The sequence below is a fragment of the Dama dama genome, chromosome 19 (genome assembly GCF_033118175.1).
Source record: "Dama dama isolate Ldn47 chromosome 19, ASM3311817v1, whole genome shotgun sequence".
Lineage (NCBI taxonomy): Eukaryota > Metazoa > Chordata > Mammalia > Artiodactyla > Cervidae > Dama > Dama dama.
Window position 1 is genome coordinate 37,521,309 of NC_083699.1, and position 17,310 is coordinate 37,538,618.

The following is a 17,310-nucleotide window of genomic DNA, read 5'->3' on the forward strand; positions in this document are numbered from 1 at the left end:
GGTGAGTTTAAAAATCAATATCTAATGAAATGTCAGAATAATTCATTAAGGAGATGGTTTGCAAAAAGGAATTTGTGATCATCAAAGATATAATGTGTTCAGTAAGAACAAGATACACCAAATTAATTCCATTTCAGTCTTTGAGTAGACTAATACATTGGAAGATAACAGAAATGTTGTATTGAGACTCCTACAGTAATTTAACATGGTTAGACAATGAAGTCCTTGTGGATATGATGTGGGTTACTTGAAACTATGTTTTATGAACAAATATTTGACCAGCCATGTATTTGCTGAGGATTTCCTGGTGGTTCAGTGGTAAAGAATCTGCCTGCCAAAGCAGGAAATACAAGTTTGATCTCTGGGTTGGGAAGATCCACTGGAGAAGGAAATGGCAACCCACTCTAGTGGAAATTCCATGGACAGAGAAGCCTGGTGGGCTATAGTGCATGGGGTCACAAAAGAGTCAGACACAACTTAGCAACTAAACAACATGCATGTATATATATACACACACATATATATATGGTTCAGATAATTGATTTAAAATTTGATTGAAATATATTTTATACTTATTTAAAGCTATAGTGTGTTGGTAGCCAAAAGGAAAAAGCACATTGTTTGAATGAAGGCATTAGATGGATCTATGGTAACATTAATATGGAATTATTTTTTCATTAAAAGGTCTACCTCTCTCATGACATAGAAAGTTCATCAAAAGCAGGGGGTTATCTTATTCATCTTTGTGTCCCTAATTCATGAGCTGGTGTCTCTCCTGAATGAATGAGTAGAATTAGGAGGCTTAGACTTTAGAACTGACTACCATTGTCTAATTTTCTGATTTTCAGTAAATTAATTTCAATAGTCCATAGATTCATTAAAAGTATCATTGATCTTTCGTACTGCTAGAGTTGGAAGAAACCTTAAATTTCATCTATCCCAACTATATTATTCTATGGGTCTATGGGATTACCTGCTTATTTATAACACAGACTTATAACCAAGATTTCAACAATAACAACTATGGAGCTTTGTCATAGTCCTAAAACAGAATTTGAATATTTAAAACAAAATTCTTCCAATAGAGAAGTCTAAATAAAGTTGTGCCATGTTACTAGCAGTGTACCAAGTGTATTTATGTTTACTCTTGGGAACTGCTTGAATCCATTATTTATTCCTGTTTGGCCAGTTAAAACTGAAGGTAGAGCTCATAGGAGTTGATACTTAACTCCTGGTTTCCAGGTAAGTTTAAGAAGTTTGCCAGGGGAAAGGGGGCTATGGCACTTGAAATGAACCCAGCAGTGGCCAGACCAGAACATTCAAATGATCACCAGAATCCTGTGGGAACTGCTGGGTTCTGCTGTTCCTCTCTCTTGGACTGGGGGCATTTTCCTAATTCTTTCCACTGAGAGTGAAGGTCTTGCAAGTGAATCTGCTTTTACCTTATTAACACCTGAGGCATGTTTTGGAAATGGAGGACGGTAGCGAGTGTTTTTAGACTACACTTCTGATCCTAGCCCTACGACTAATTGTGTCACTTATGGTCAGTTACTTCTCTGGATCCAGTTTTCCTTACTTGTAACATCAAGAAGTTGACTAAATAATTATCTCCAAAATTCTTTTCAGTTCTAACAATCTGTACATTTTTTGTTCTAACGATAAACCCTCAGCTCAGCTGGTCCCATCTTTTTTTCCTGGGTTGACTTTCTTTCTCCCATAATAACCTTTAAGCATCTCCACCTTTTTGAGGGCAAGGCTTGGCTTTTATTCATCTCCCCCAAGTTGGGTAGCACAGTACCCAAGCAGGTAATTTCAAGTAGCGTTGAAACTGATTCTTATACAAAATCCCTTCTTTGTCTGGAGAAGCTTACAGTTCAGCTGGGAGAATACCAAGCATCATTAATCAACCACTTAGTTAAAAGCTGAGGATAACAGGAAAATCGGTTCCAACCTTCTTTACCACTTATATGTTCCAACCAGAGTTACTGTGTAACTGGTAACAGTTAACACTCTGAATGCTTTCACTGTGTCAGCGCTTTCCATGTATTACCTCAAACAATACACACACGACAACCTTCTAGGTACTAGTATCATCTGTTTCAATCTTGAGGAAAATGGCACAGAGAAGTTAAATAATCTGCCTAGGTAATACGGTTACAAGTGAGAGGTAGCATCACTTGAGCAAAACTGAGAAAACATTGTGACTGTCCGAGGGACTTGAGTCTGGAGAACAGTGATGAGTTCAATGTAGAGAAGGAGCAGACGCAAGCCATCGTAGAAGGCTACAGAAGCCGGCAAAAAAGTTTGAAAAACAAACAAAAATCCCCCACACTTCTCCAGGCTGGACTATATAGCCGGAGTTTAGGAAAACAGGCGGAAAAAAACTTGGTAAACAAGATCTGGAGAACGCCTGGATCTCGAGAGAACCGGGGAACAAGCCGGAAGTAGCGTCAACTAACTGCGTTGGGGTCTTAGCGGGACTGCGGGGCCGGGAGGCATTCGGGCCGGACGCGACACCCGGAAGTTACGCCCTGGAGGCGGTACCTGGTTGTGGAGGGCGTCGCGATGGGCGGGGCGGGGCGTCCGTGGTCGTCCTGGAACCGTGGATTCCAGGCAGGTAACTTGCGTGCCGAACCCGGACCGGACAAGGGTGAAAGTTGGGCTTGGGGGCTCAGTTTGCTCAAAACTCCAAACTCGGGCAGGGAAACGTGGCTCTCGCTTGATATCGGGGCTGGAGGAAAGGTTCCTTGCCATACGGCTCCCTGGAGAGATAGGGATACGAAGAACTTTATGGGAACGGGGTCGTAAGGGCCGAGCTCATGGAGGAAAAACAGATAGGCTGAGTCTTCTAGGAATCGGTCTTGGCTTGGGTGGGGGTTTGGGGGTGGTGGTGGTGGTCACAGGATCGTGACTGTTGGCGCTCGGAGGTGAAGACACAGAACCTGGACACTGAGATGAGCTGATCTAGAGTTCATTTCCCTCGTACCGACCCCCCATCCAATTCTGCTAGTAGGGAACAGCGACATCGTCTTTTCTTAATCTAGGACAGTGCCTTGTCACTATTAGGCATCATTAGATGCTGTCAAATGGATGAATTAATGAACGCACGAACCCAATTCTGGCTCACCTGGGGGAGCTTCTAAACTTCAGTGTTCCTACTTCTGAATGTAGACGTGATGCCAGCTTAGTTTGCTAACTAGTGACTTTGAGAATGTCAGTGCAGTAGAGGTTCGGGACGTTGTTGTTGTTGTTTTGTGGTTATTGAAACTTAGAAACGTGTCTTAATATTTTTCCCTGAGGTGGGTGAAGAGGAAAGGCGCTCAGTTGGACTTTTTTCAGGTTCCTTCACTTTTCTGGGAATAACTTCCAGGTGAATGATACCGGCCAGGAGTTGGCCATCAAATAGATGGCAGTTGTAGCAATGAGCTTCTAATTAGTGTTGACGTTTGTGCGTGCTAAGTCGCTTCAGTCGTGCCCGACTCTGCGACCCTAGGGGCTGTAGCCCGCCAGGCTCCTCTTGCCTGGGATTCTCCAGGCAAGAACACCGGAATGGGTGGCCAGACCCTGCTCCAGGGAATCTTCATCATCCAAAGATCAAACCCTAAACTCCTGCGGATCCTGCATTGCAGGAGGATTCTTGACCACTGAGCCACCGGGGAAGTCCAATTAGTGTTTTAAGTGCTTCTTTTCTGTAATATGAACTTATTTTTCTTTTTCATAATGTTTTCTTTCTTAAATTAGGGTGCTTTTTACATTTGAGATGTAAGTGATATACTTCTGTTTCATAAACAAAGATTAAAATAGTTATGTACAACAGTCCAGTCAGAGAGTTCATCTGGTGGGTACACAAAAGTTTTGTGCGTTGTGCCTCGGACTCTGCAACCCCGTGGACTGCAGCCCACCAGGCTCCTCTGTCCCTGGAATTTTCTGGGCAAGATTACTGGAGTGGGGTTGTCATTTTCTATTCCAGGAGATCTTCCTATCCCAGGGATAGAACCGTTACCGCATGTCTCCTGTGTCTCCTGCATTGGCAAGTGGATTCTTTACCACTGAGCCATCTGGGAAGTCCACATAAAGGGTTAACTCCTTCCAAATAGTTGTAGGAGGCTTCCAAAAGAATGAATCTCTGTAGGTTAAATTGTTTCCGTAGTGAAGTATTTGTTTAGGTGTCTTGAATGGAATAAAGAGTGGGCATGTGCTAAGTCCCTTCAGTGGTGTCCCACTCTTTGCAATCCTATGGACTATACAGCCCACCAGGCTCCTCTGTCCATGGGATTCTCCAGGCAAGAATACTGGAGTGGGTTGCCACTTCTTTCTCCAGGGGATCTTCCTAACCCAGGGGTCCAACCTGCGTCTCTGGTCTCCTGCATTGGCAGGCAGGTTCTTTACTGCTAGCACCACCTGGGAAGCTCAAAGAGTGGGCATATAGACCTAAATAACCTGATTCTTTTTGGTTGTCAAATGGGAAAAAAAGTGCAGATGACACATCAGGCTTGTAGTAAGATCTGGGCATGAATCCCTATCAAGATGCATTGATTGATTTAGATCTAGGGAGGTGATTGTGTGTAGGGGTTTCTATCAAATGAGATAGTAGTTCCTAAATGATTCTAGAAGGTTATTATTAGTTTGGATGTAATGGAGTAGGAAAACCTGAATTTATGGCTTTTTCTCTGTTTTACAAGGAAGAAACTAGTAAGCATTTTTAGGTTTAATGATCTAAGATGTTATTAAAAATAGGTTGGAAAAAACTAAAAGTAGAGATTTGAGTACCTTATTGAAGTCATATAATTTTTAAAAGTTTGCCTGCCTTTAATGCTTATTTTCCCAATTTCTGGAAATTGCTGGCATCCAAATGATTTTCACCTTTGTGTGCTCTTACTGTGGTGTGTCTTTTAGGATACATGTAAATTTGGTACAAAGTAATGTTTTGAGATCCTTTAGATTGATGTTAATATCATAAAATTTAATTTTGCTACCTCAGTGTGCTGTTCAATGTCATGTCCATTAATTCTGCACATCTAAATAACTATATTTGTAATACTTATTGTAACTGTTATTCATAATAAATTGGTATCCAGGTGGTGACTTAGCTATGTGCATTGACATTCTTGAGGTTTTCAGTTTTGCAGAACTCTGATATCTGTGAACGCTAATATGGACTTCATTTAAAGAAATCCACGGACCATTGAAGGACAAAAACATGAATCAGTTTGTATTTTGGCATTCAAATCCTAGCACTTTGGGAAAGGTAAGTTGTTAACTGTTTTATGTGAGGTGAAAAATATTGATAGAATAGCCCTGGATTGGTCTAGAAAATTATAGGATTGTGATTGAAAAATATAGGCTGAATCTCTTTGAATTATGTTTTAATCCAGATCTTCCAAAGAAGTTTGAGTTTTGTTCATTATATATGAGGGACTTGTTACTATTTCTCTGTAAGACTGATCAGAAATTAGAGAGATTGACAAGATATGTTATTCTTGGAACATTATTGCTCTGTTTTCTTTCTGTTGAATCTCCTTTCAACATTTTAGAACCTGTAAGTATGGGGTCTCAAACAGTCATTAAATCACCGCACATCCAAGTTTGGCTCTGTAGTAGTATGTGTCCCAAATCTAGCCAACTTTATTTTATGCTTTAGGTTAAAGCAAGAAAAGAAGCCCCTAAGTGTCTTAAAAAAAAAAAAAATCCTGTCTTTACATATGCTATTTTTCTTTTTCTCCATTTAAAAAAATATCTTAGATGATTCATTCTCAGGCCTTTAATCTTTCTGTCCCAGGGGCAAAGGTTCTCTTTTTTAAATTTCTATTTTTCCTGGTTGAAGAGTTTTTAATTTTAAAAACTTTTAACTTCTAACTTTGCAATAATATTAGGCACCTTTTAATCACTAACTATTAAACTTATAGTTTTTCCTGGTCTCTGTAGACAAACTGACTTCTTGTTTGGAATGCGTTCATTTCTAAAAATAGGTTTTACTTCTAGGAATCCGTCTTTCAGATATTTGCACTTGCACATAAAAATTTGTTTATAAACATATTCATCACCATGGTATTTGAAATTAAGAAAACAACAACAACAACTAGAAATAACCTAAAATCCTTCAGCAGAGTCTGGTTAAATGAACACTTTCATAGAATGTAGTATCTGCTGCTCTTAGAATGAGTTAGATCCATAGGTGGGGATGAGGAAAAATCTCTAAGATACATTGTTAACTGACATAAACAATATATAACTGTATGTATAGTATATTTTCATTTGTGCTTTTGAAAGCATGTATTTCTATACATACCTGTAAAATTTCTTCAGATACATATAAGGAACTATTGACACAGGTACTCCCAGGGAATGAGACCAGAAGTCTAGAGAAGGAAGGAGTCTCATGTTTTTTCTGTATTCTGTTTCTGGTGGATTGATTTTTTTTTTTTTAATACTATGAACATTTATTTTTAATGCTAAGAAACAAACAGCAAGGCTTTAGGTTAATTATGTGAACTCATTACTATTCCTTATGTCTATTGTCCTTACGATTATTTGCACTATTCAGGAGGAATGAGGTTGCACAAGTGAGTTGTTTATTTCAGAGCTGCATGAAAGGTTTGGTGATGTTTTAATATGTTTGTAATCTTGACATTAGATTATTATTCATAATAAGAATTTTTTAATAAATTAGGTGCTTAGTGTTGCCGAGTTCAATGCTCATACACACTTTATAACATGTGCCTGACCTCCCTATGTGATGCGGGTATTGTTACCTTTGTTTGCAAGCTATGTTTGTGTTGGATTGGCATGGTTCTTCTGAACCTCTCTTTATTGCTGAATGGATGGACTTGTTTGGATTGAATTACTATTTAGCAACTCTACTCTTTAAATAGACCTTACTGTTATTATTTTACTTTGTTCTTGAAGTCTGGAACTGGCTTAAGGCATTTCAAAGAATGGCTTGTTCTCTCTGTTATAAAATCAGGAAGCCAGAAAGATCACTTAGATATATTTGTATAATTTCATTTTGCACTGAGAATATTCCTTTTAATTGCCTGTTTATCTGCCTTGGACTCAGCAAAAATTTCTGATGACTTCTCTAGCCATCTTTGTCTCTCTACACTTTCATTGGGTGAAATTTGGAATAAGATTAGTGTTTCAGTACAGTGGGTTATACAAGAAATTTGAAGATGTAATAGTACCATTTTGTTAGTGGAGGGATTTTATTTGAAACTTGCTGGAGAATAGGCTATGTAAGATAAATACCTATGTGACATTACTGTCATAAAATACATCATTGTGTGTCTTGTTAGAAGCAAAATGAAGGCCACTAATCTAGGGGCTGAGTCATGATAAATTGAATAGAGCAGATTATGGTATGCCAGGTGTTTTATATCGATACCACACTGGCTGACTGTTTTGCATATAAATCATTTCTATTAAATAATGCTTTGCTTCTTGAGATCTGTGGGACTAGTCAGTACTGGCCACAGAAGGTTGGGAGGAGGGGGAATCATTGGGCAGAATGCCTAAAGTAGGAGTCCTTATTGTTGCTAAGAAAATGGATAGCAATGAATTGAATCCAAGGGTAGACTGTGTTTTCCTGAGTTAAGATGAATGTGGTAAAGGTGACTTATAGAAAGAAAAGAGATGAAAGTAAATTATATGTAGAGAACATAGAATTGGGCAGATACATGTGTGTGTATGTGTGTGCAGGTACATATATAATACATTATATATTTAAAATGTGTATATATATTATTTCACACACGTATATATTTTATATATATTTTGTGTGAAAACCACAAGTTCTGCATAGGAAGGTATCCAGTTAATACAAGAGAAAAAAAAAATCAGTATTTTCAGGCCTCAGAGCTGGACTGTGAGGGGTTAATTCATAATGGTGAGAACAGCTTGAAGAATTTTGGCAGTGTTAAAAGATCATTCACAGGGCCCAAGTGATGTTAAGGTAGGCAAAAGCCTGAGGATGAGAAAGTTAAAATTTAGTAACATGTAAGATTATGGTTAAGGATATCTCTTAAGATTCTGTTTTGTGCCATTGTTTTGAATGGGGGGAAAAAGAAGAACTGAAAAGTATATTGCTGTTCAACTTGAATTCAGCTAGATTCATAAGCTTTTCCTAGTGTGCCAGTTGTATATGACCAAAATGGATTAATTGGACCCATTACCTACAAAGCAATTAGTTTTTGTATATTAATTATTAGATAAACCTGGAAGAAGGAGAGAATTGTTTTTAATCAATCTTATGATTATATAAAAGGACAACTGTGATGATCCAAGTTGAGAGCACTGAGACTACTTTGTTTAGAAAAAAGAAGACTTGGAAACATTGGAGAAATGCCATAGGAAGTGCACTTGTTCTCTGTTACTTGACACCAAAACTAGTTCTAAATGAGAGAAGGTATAGATAGAACTAGTCAACAGTGGAGCAGATTGTGTTCAGAGGCAGTGAACGCCAAGTCGTTAGGGTCTCTTAAGCAAATTTTGAGTGTTGGCAGTGTTGTAGAGTGTACTTCTCATTGTTTGGAAGATTGTACCAAATTATCAATAAGGTATCTTTTAAATCTGAAAAAAAAGTATACTGCAGTAAAATGTTTTATTATGGTATGTGTATATGTTCTGTTATCCCTGTATTTAAATTCTGAGAGCTAACTTACCTGCTGCTCATTTATCTACTAACTTAAGTTAACTTATAACCAGAAAATAAAATTACCTGAGCTTCCAAATTATAAGACACAAAATCTATATGCTTTTCTCAGGTCTTTACTCAGTTCATGTACATTTAGACACAGTTTAACATGCTTAATTAACTGGGTTTAACTCCAGTGTATTAGAAGCAACAGATTCTGAGTGGGCCAGAAAGAAAGTTGCTCAGTTATGTCCAACGCTTTGCGATCATATGGACTACACAGTCCAAGGAATTCTCTAGGCCAGAATACTGGAGTGAGTAGCCTTTCCCTTCTTCAGGGAATCTTCCCAACCCAGGGATCGAACCCAGGTTTCCTGCATTGCAGGAGGATTCTTTACCAGCTGAGCCACAAGGGAAGCCCCTCAAATAGAGGCAGGCACATTGACAAGTGTGGACAGCAACAAAGTCAGAAAACTGACCAATTATTTTGAAATTTGTAGCAACCCAGGCTTTTTGGTGAGATGAGAACTCTTCTATGTTCATGGATATTCAAAATGATAACCCTGACTGAACTTAAATAATTTGTGTTCAGTATTTTCTATTTAAGAATACCTAAATTTTAGAAAGATTTCTTTAGTTTGTTTTGTAGGACAGATATTTGGCATCTGGAGAGGGTACATGCATTGTACAGTGTAGAGTTAGGACTCTAGAGCAGTAAACATAGATTTGAATCTGGGCTCTAGTGTCTAGTTGCTGTTGTGTTAATTAAGTTTATTATTCGGTCTAAGCCTCAATCTCTTCTTCTATAAAATAAATTACTGAAAAGTAAGTGTATGTAAAAGATTTGCTTATATTAGGTGTTAAGTAAATAATAGCTATTATTATTTAATTATTACCATAAAGCCTACTCTACCTTGAATTTCTTTCTCTTCAAATAGAGTAAGAACAAACTTACCTGATAATTTTATTGTAAGTTTACATATATTAATGCTAATAAAGGTGATGACATGCTTAAAAAACCTTTTTAAAAAATCTTGTAAATAATCCATGTCCACTTTACAAAAAATGAGTGAGTGAAGTCGCTCAGTCGTGTCTGACTCTTTGCGACTCCGTGGACTGTAGTCCACCAGGCTCTTCCATCCATGGGATTCTCCAGGCAAAAATACTGGAGTGGGTTGCCATTTCCTTCTCCAATGGGTCTTCCTGACCCAGGGATCGAACCCCAGTCTCCTGCATTGCAGGCAAATGCTTCAACCTCTGAGCCACCAGGGAAACCCAAAAATAATAGGATATAGAAAAAAAGGATATGTATACCCCTCCAAAAAGGAGTAAAGTCATCTATAATCCTCTACCACTGTTAATATTTAAGTGACGTCCTTTATTGTTATTATTTTTGGCTGTGCCGGGTCTCTGTTGCTGCATGGGCTTTTTCTCTAGTTGTGGTAGGCCGGGGCTACTTTGTAGTTGCAGCGTGTGGGCTTCTCATTGTGGTGACTTCTCTTGTTGCAGAGCACGGGCTCAGTAGTTGCAGCTCTCAGACTCTAGAGCACAGTCCTAGTAGTTGTGGCTCAGAGGCTTAGCTGCTCTGTGGCATGTGGCAACTTCCTGGACAAGGGATCAAACCCCTATCTCCTGCATTGGCAGGCAGATGTCTTTCCCATCTGAGCCACCCAGCTCAGTGGGAAAGACATCTGCCTGCCAATGTAGGAGACACGGGTTCAGTTCCTGGGTCAGGAAGATCCCCTGGAGAAGGGAATGGCTATCCACTCCAGTATTCTCGCCTGGTGATTTCCATGGACAGAGGAGCCTGGCAGGCTATAGTCCATGGGGTCACAAAGAGTCAGACACGAGTGAGTGACTAACACACACACACACAAAGCCACCAGGGAAGCCGCATGTTTTAAAGTGCTTTGACATCCCTATAGGATGTCACTTCTGCGTAGTGACGTCTGAAACTGATTCTACCTTACTACTGTTGGAAAACGTAAATTAGTCACTACACTAGCTATTCTGTGGAGAAGGCAATGGCACCCCACTCCAGTACTCTTGCCTGGAAAATCCCATGGACAAAGGAGCCTGTAGGCTACAGTCCATGGGGTCGCTAAGAGTCGGACACGACTGAGTGACTTCGCTTTCACTTTTCACTTTCATGCATTGGAGAAGGAAATGGCAACCCACTCCAGTGTTCTTGCCTGGAGAGTCCCAGGGACAGGGGAGCCTGGTGGGCTGCCGTCTATGGGGTCGCGCAGAGTCGGTCATGACGGAAGCAACTTAGCAGCAGCATCAGCAGCTTGCTATTCTGAACATGCAGTGAAAGATTGTGACATGACACAATGTTGATTTAAAGAAAGCCCTAGTTCTGGAAAGCTTTGTGTAATGAAAACAGTTTTGTTAGAGTAGTGGGTGTAGGTTGGTGCTGTGAGACTGGATGGCCTGAGTTTGAATTCTGACTCCACCCTTTACTAGCTCCGTAAGCTACCTGAAATTTCTTAACTTCTCTGGACCTCAGTTTCTTCACATGGAAATTGGGGATAATAGTAATATCTAATTTATGAGATCATTTTGAGGATTGAATGAATTACTCTACTTAAAGTGCTTAAAGTAGTCCTGGTGCAAAGTGTAGACTCAATTTAGATGTAAATTGCTCTTATTAATTTTTAAAAGCTTAATTCTTTCTTGGGGGAAAAAAAGCGTGTTTACTGGAGCAGATTAAAGAAACAAGTCAGAATGAGCACAAGAGTAGTCAGTGAGATATACTACATGTTTTTCTTTTGAGCTTGCAAAGTGGTCTGAATTTTTCCATTTGAAGGCTTTGTTAATTTTTCTACCCATTTAAATCTCAAACCACGATATTCCCAATTTAGCTTCTTTCTCTACCCCACAAAATCAGTTTCTTTTTATGTTGTCTCATCCAACAAATATTTTGACCATGCTTTCAAAAATCAAAAGCCCAGGAAATTATCATTAAATCAGTTTATCTGACTATAACCCATGGTGGTTCTGTAAGAACTTTAAATTCAGTTGCAATTTGATGTGAAGAATGTTAATCAAAGTGATAAACCCATGAACATATTTATTCTTTTGGTACACTATATCTCTTTAAGATTCTTTCCTTTTCTTCTTAATTCCTTTTTGCTTTCTTCTCTTCATCATAGTATGTAGCAATCTGATTAATTACTGGTCAAAGAATTACAGTTTTTTAAAACCCTCAAGAAGTTTTATTAGACTTGCTAGTAGTATCTTTCTGTGTTTTGTTTTAAAGTATCAAGTATAAGTTTTTGAAGACCATGGGGCCTACCATGATTATGAGTTCAAGATTTGAGTTTGAATCACTTCATCAAGACTTGGATCCTCTGCACAAGCCCCAAATCTCACCTGTATTAAAGCTCTCCTTTGAATCCTCTCACAAAAATAAAAGCTTTAATGACTAAAGTCCATTAGTACATTACCTTTTATATCCTTTTCTCTAATTTCTTTTCAATTTCCTTGGCTTTTAGGGTCTTTTCATGTTGTTTATGTTCCTTTAGAATACAGCCAAGGAATCTGTGCTTTCCAAAAGAATATGTGTCCAGGGGCCATAAGTTTTCACTGATAGAGAAGTGTAAATTTGGCATGATAAGCTTAGAATCAGGTCTTTTGTTGTATCCTATAAAAACCTGAGTCAACACTAAGAAGATGAGGATGAAGTGGTAAAAATATGTGAGGTCAGATTATGCTCTCAGAAACTATATTAGTTTTAGGGGAAAGAATCCTCAACCCATAAGTTAATGATTCTTAGTCTCTCAACTTGGAGTATGGAATGAAGCAGGGCAAAGGCTAATAGAGTTTTGCCAAGAGAACACACTGGTCATAGCAAACACCCTCTTCCAACAACACAAGAGAAGACTCTACACATGGACATCACCAGATGGTCAACACCAAAATCAGATTGATTATATTCTTTGCAGCCAAAGATGGAGAAGCTCTATACAGTCAGCAAAAACAAGACCGGGAGCTGACTGTGGCTCAGATCATGAACTCCTTATTGCCAAATTTGGACTTAAATTGAAGAAGATAGGAAAAACCACTAGATCATTCAGGTCTGACCTAAATCAAATCCCTTATGACTATACAGTGGAAGTGAGAAATAGATTTCAGGGACTAGATCTGATAGAGTGCCTGATGAACTATGGGTGGAGGTTCGTGACATTGTACAGGAGACAGGGATCAAGACCATCCCCAAGGTAAGGAAATGCAAAAAGGCAAAATGGTTGTCTGAGGAGGCCTTACAAATAGCTGTAAAGAAGAGAAGCCAAAAGCAAAGGAGAAAAGGAAAGATATTCCCATTTGAATGCAGAGTTCCAAAGAATAGCAAGGAGAAATAAGAAAGCCTTCCTCAGCCATCAGTGCAAAGAAATAGAGGAAAACAACAGAATGGGAAAGACTAGAGATCTTTTCAAGAAAATTAGAGATACCAAGGGAACATTTCATGCAAAGATGGGCTCAATAAAGGACAGAAATGGTATGGACCTAACAGAAGCAGAAGGTATTAAGAAGAGGTGGCAAGAATACACAGAAGGACTGTACAAAAAAGATCTTCATGACTCAGACAATCATGATGGTGTGATTACTCACCTAGAGCCAAACATCCTGGAATGTGAAGTCAGGTGGGCCTTAGAAAGCATCACTATGAACAAAGCTAGTGGAGGTGATGGAATTCCAGTTGAGCTATTTCAAATCCTGAAAGATGATGCTGTGAAAGTGCTGCACTCAATATGCCAGCAAAGTTGGAAAACTCAGCAGTGGCCACAGGACTGGATAAGGTCCGTTTTCATTCCAGTCCCAAAGAAAGGCAATGCCAAAGAATGCTCAAACTACCGCACAATTGCACTCATCTCACACACTAGTAAAGTAACGCTCAAAATTCTCCAAGCCAGGCTTCAGCAATATATGAACTGTGAGCTTCCAGATGTTCAAGCTAGTTTTAGAAAAGGCAGAGGAACCAGAGATTAAATTGCCAACATCAGCTGAATCATCAAAAAAGCAAGAGAGTTCCAGAAAAACATCTACTTCTGCTTTGTTGATTATGCCAAAGCCTTCGACTGTGTGGATCATAATAAACTGTGGAAAATTCTGAAAGAGAAGGAAATACCAGACCACCTGACCCACCTCTTGAGAAAGCTATATGCAGGTCAGGAAGCAACAGTTAGAACTGGACATGGAACAACAGACTGGTTCCAAATATGAAAAGGAGTACGTCAAGGCTGTATATTGTCACCCTGCTTATTTAACTTATATGCAGAGTACATCATGAGAAACACTGGGCTGGAAGAAGCACAAGCTGGAATCAAGATTGCCGGGAGAAATATCAATAACCTCAGCTATGCAGATGGCACCACCCTTATGGCAGAAAGTGAAGAGGAACTAAAAAGCCTCTTGAAGAAAGTGAAAGAGGAGAGTGAAAAAGTTGGCTTAAAGCTCAACATTCAGAAAACTAAGATCATGGCATCTGGTCCCATCACTTCATGGGGAGTAGATGGGGAAACAGTGGAAGCAGTGTCAGACTTTACTTTTTTGGCCTCCAAAATCACTGCAGATGGTGATCGCAGCCATGAAATGAAAAGATGCTTACTCCTTGGAAGGTAAGTTATGACCAACCTAGATAGCATATTAAAAAGCAGAGACGTTACTTTTCCAACAAAGATCCGTCTAGTCAAGGCTATGGTTTTCCAGTGGTCATGTATGGATGTGAGAGTTGGACTGTGAAGAAAGCTGAGCGCCGAAAACTTGATGCTTTTGAACTGTGGTGTTGGAGAAGACTCTTGGGAGTCCCTTGGACTGCAAGGAGATCCAACCAGTCCATCCTAAAGGAGATCAGTCCTGGGTGTTCATTGGAAGGACTGATGCTGAAGCTGAAACTCCAATACTTTGGCCACCTCATGGGAAGAGTTGACTCATTGTAAAAGACCGTGATGCTTGAAGGGATTGGGGGCAGGAGGAGACGGGGACGACAGAGGATGAGATGGCTGGATGGCATCACCGACTCGATGGGCATGAGTTTGGGTAAACTCCGGGAGTTTGTGATGGATAGGGAGGCCTGGCGTGCTGCAGTTCATGGGGTGGCAAAGAGTCAGACACGACTGAGGGACTGAACCGAACTGAGTCTCTCAACTGGGCTTCCCCAGTGAGGTGGTAAATAGTTTGACTGCCAGTGCAGGAGACACAAGAGATGTGGGTTCAGTCTCTGTGTTAGGAAGACTCCATGGAGAAGGAGATGGCAACCCACTCCAGTATTCTTGCCTGGGAAATCCCATGGACAGAGGAGCCTGTTGGGCTATAGTTCATCGGGTTGCAAAAAGAGTTGGACACAATTTAGCAGTTAAAGAACAGCAGATATCTATGTGTTTTAATCCCTAATCTTCAGTTCCTTCAAGTCATATGTTACCTTCTCATTAAGGCTGTAACAACTTATTTAAAATTGTAACCTCACCACCATCCCCAAGGCACCCCATTCCCCTCTCTGCTTTACTTTTCTCCCTGGTACTTATCGCTGCCTGATGTTCTGTTCATCAGTGTTCTCCGCAGCACCAGAACAGTGCCAGATGCATGGTAGGTGTTTAGAATAGATTTATTAAGTGAATGAATTTAACTGGTATTCACAGAGATATGTGTTTGGGACAGTGAGTCCTATAAACCAAATTATGGGGACCTAGCATTTTTTAATGACTTTAAAAAGGATGAATTAATTAAATTTATTCATAGCTTACTTTGTTCTTAATATTTGAAGCAGCTTCTAAAAAAGCATATAGTACAGTGGGATGAAGACATATAAAGAGAACAAAACAAAGTGAGTGTATTGATAATAGTAACATTAAACTGGGGTAAAGTTAATGTAAGAAGGTCCCTCATAGTGACTGAAGGCAGATTGTAAATTTGACTCATTAAAGAATTGCTCAGAAATGATAATTGGACTCGAATCATGAACTCTGTTCTGTGGCACAGGTCACAGACATTGGAGTCTAAGATAGGAATCCAGAAAACCTATTTGGTTTAACTATAAGAACTTGTGAGATTACTCTTATAAAAATACTTGTTTCTATATTAGGAAATTTTCTATTGGTATAAAATGTATCTATCCACAGTCTATCCATAATAAAGCCTCTGCTGTTTTGAGTGGTGACCATCATAGCTATCAGCCTCTGCTTCTGTTGTGTTAGGACATTTCCAAGGTTGATTCAAAAAGTTTGCTGTCAAAAATACCAACCAGGACATCAATTACTCTGACTTCTACTTGTAGGGTAGTGTGAGATTCCAGTGGTTGTGACTTCCTTTTAAGATACATAGTTGGAGGCTTAGAAATAGGTTTTTCATTTTGTGATATACACATATATCAAGTTACTCATATATCAAATTATTGTATTGCATACCTTAGACTAATGTAAGGTTGTATGTCAATTATATCGTCATAAAATTAGGGGGAAAAGTTTTTATACAATCAACCACTGAATTGGGGTGGAGGATTGGGAGTTAAATAGGCGAATTAGACTTCAAGAAACATTTCACTGATAGAGTAACCAAAATCAGAGCTATTTTGTGTGCGTGTGAAATTAAATGGGACGTTGTACAGTAATATATGTCTTTCTGTTCATGAGATGTATACTTTCCAAATTCTGTTTTGTCTTTTTTGTCATTTAAAATAAATAAATGAAAACTAAACAAAACTGAGAATTCTGGAAATGCCTGCAGGCCAGAGAAAAAGAGAGGGCTGCAAGAGGGGTAGACAGTAAACTCTGCAGTGTTTCATTAATCAGAGATGGCATTTGAGACAAAAGAGGGCAATATTTAGCTAGTAGTGTTCCAGTGGCAAAATATTCTTTTATTTGACTTTTTCTTGTATTTTTACCTTTCTTCTTTCTAACTTTGACCTGGAGATAAGCAGTACTTTTGGAAGGCAACTTCTGTCCTGTCCCATTTTTCAGATAGAAGGGAAGTAAATGAACATTAGACTTTAGGGAAGTAATGAAAACATGGATTTAAAAAAATCATTCATGTTCCACATTTTTCAAAGTCAGAATATGGGGAGACATAAGAACACTACAGAAACATTCAGTTCAGTTCAGTTCAGTTGCTCAGTCGTGTCCGACTCTGCTACCCCATGAACCGCAGCATGCCATGCCTCCCTGTCCATCACCAACTCCCGGAGTTCACCCAAACCCATGTCCGTTGAGTCGGTGATGCCATCCAACCATCTCATCCTCTGTCGTCCCCTTCTCCTCCTGCCCCCAATCCCTGCCAGCATCAGGGTCTTTTCAAATGAGTCAGCTCTTCGCATGAGGCGGCCAAAGTATTGGAGTTTCAGCTTCAGCATCAGTCCTTCCAATGAATATTCAGGACTGATCTCCTTTAGGATGGACTGGTTGGATCTCCTTGCAGTCCAAGGGACTCCAAAGAGTCTTCTCCAACACCACAGAAACATTAAGGTGAACAATTTGCATAAAGGGAAGGTAATTTCAACAAAAGCTTTATAACATGTTGCTAATTAAATGATCATATTGGGTTATATTTAATCTCTTTAGTATACATTATTCTAACAGTGTATACTTTATGCTAATTTAAAATGTACTCATTTTGCTTTACATATTTTATTTGATGGAACTTTATGTTCATTTCTTAAGGAAATCAAATGTCTCATTTTGGCATTT

The 17,310-nt window shown here is 39.2% G+C and overlaps 1 protein-coding gene across 1 annotated transcript in view; it reads left to right on the forward strand.

The window, feature by feature from the left end:
* The first annotated feature begins 2,553 nt into the window (after window positions 1-2,553).
* Window positions 2,554-17,310, forward strand: part of MAP3K13 (mitogen-activated protein kinase kinase kinase 13) — a 160,451-nt gene continuing 145,694 nt past the window's right edge. Inside the window, exons 1-2 of the mRNA XM_061166747.1 lie at window positions 2,554-2,617; window positions 5,122-5,248. The gene's annotated coding sequence lies outside the window, so the exon portion shown is untranslated. The remainder of the gene's footprint in view (window positions 2,618-5,121; window positions 5,249-17,310) is intronic.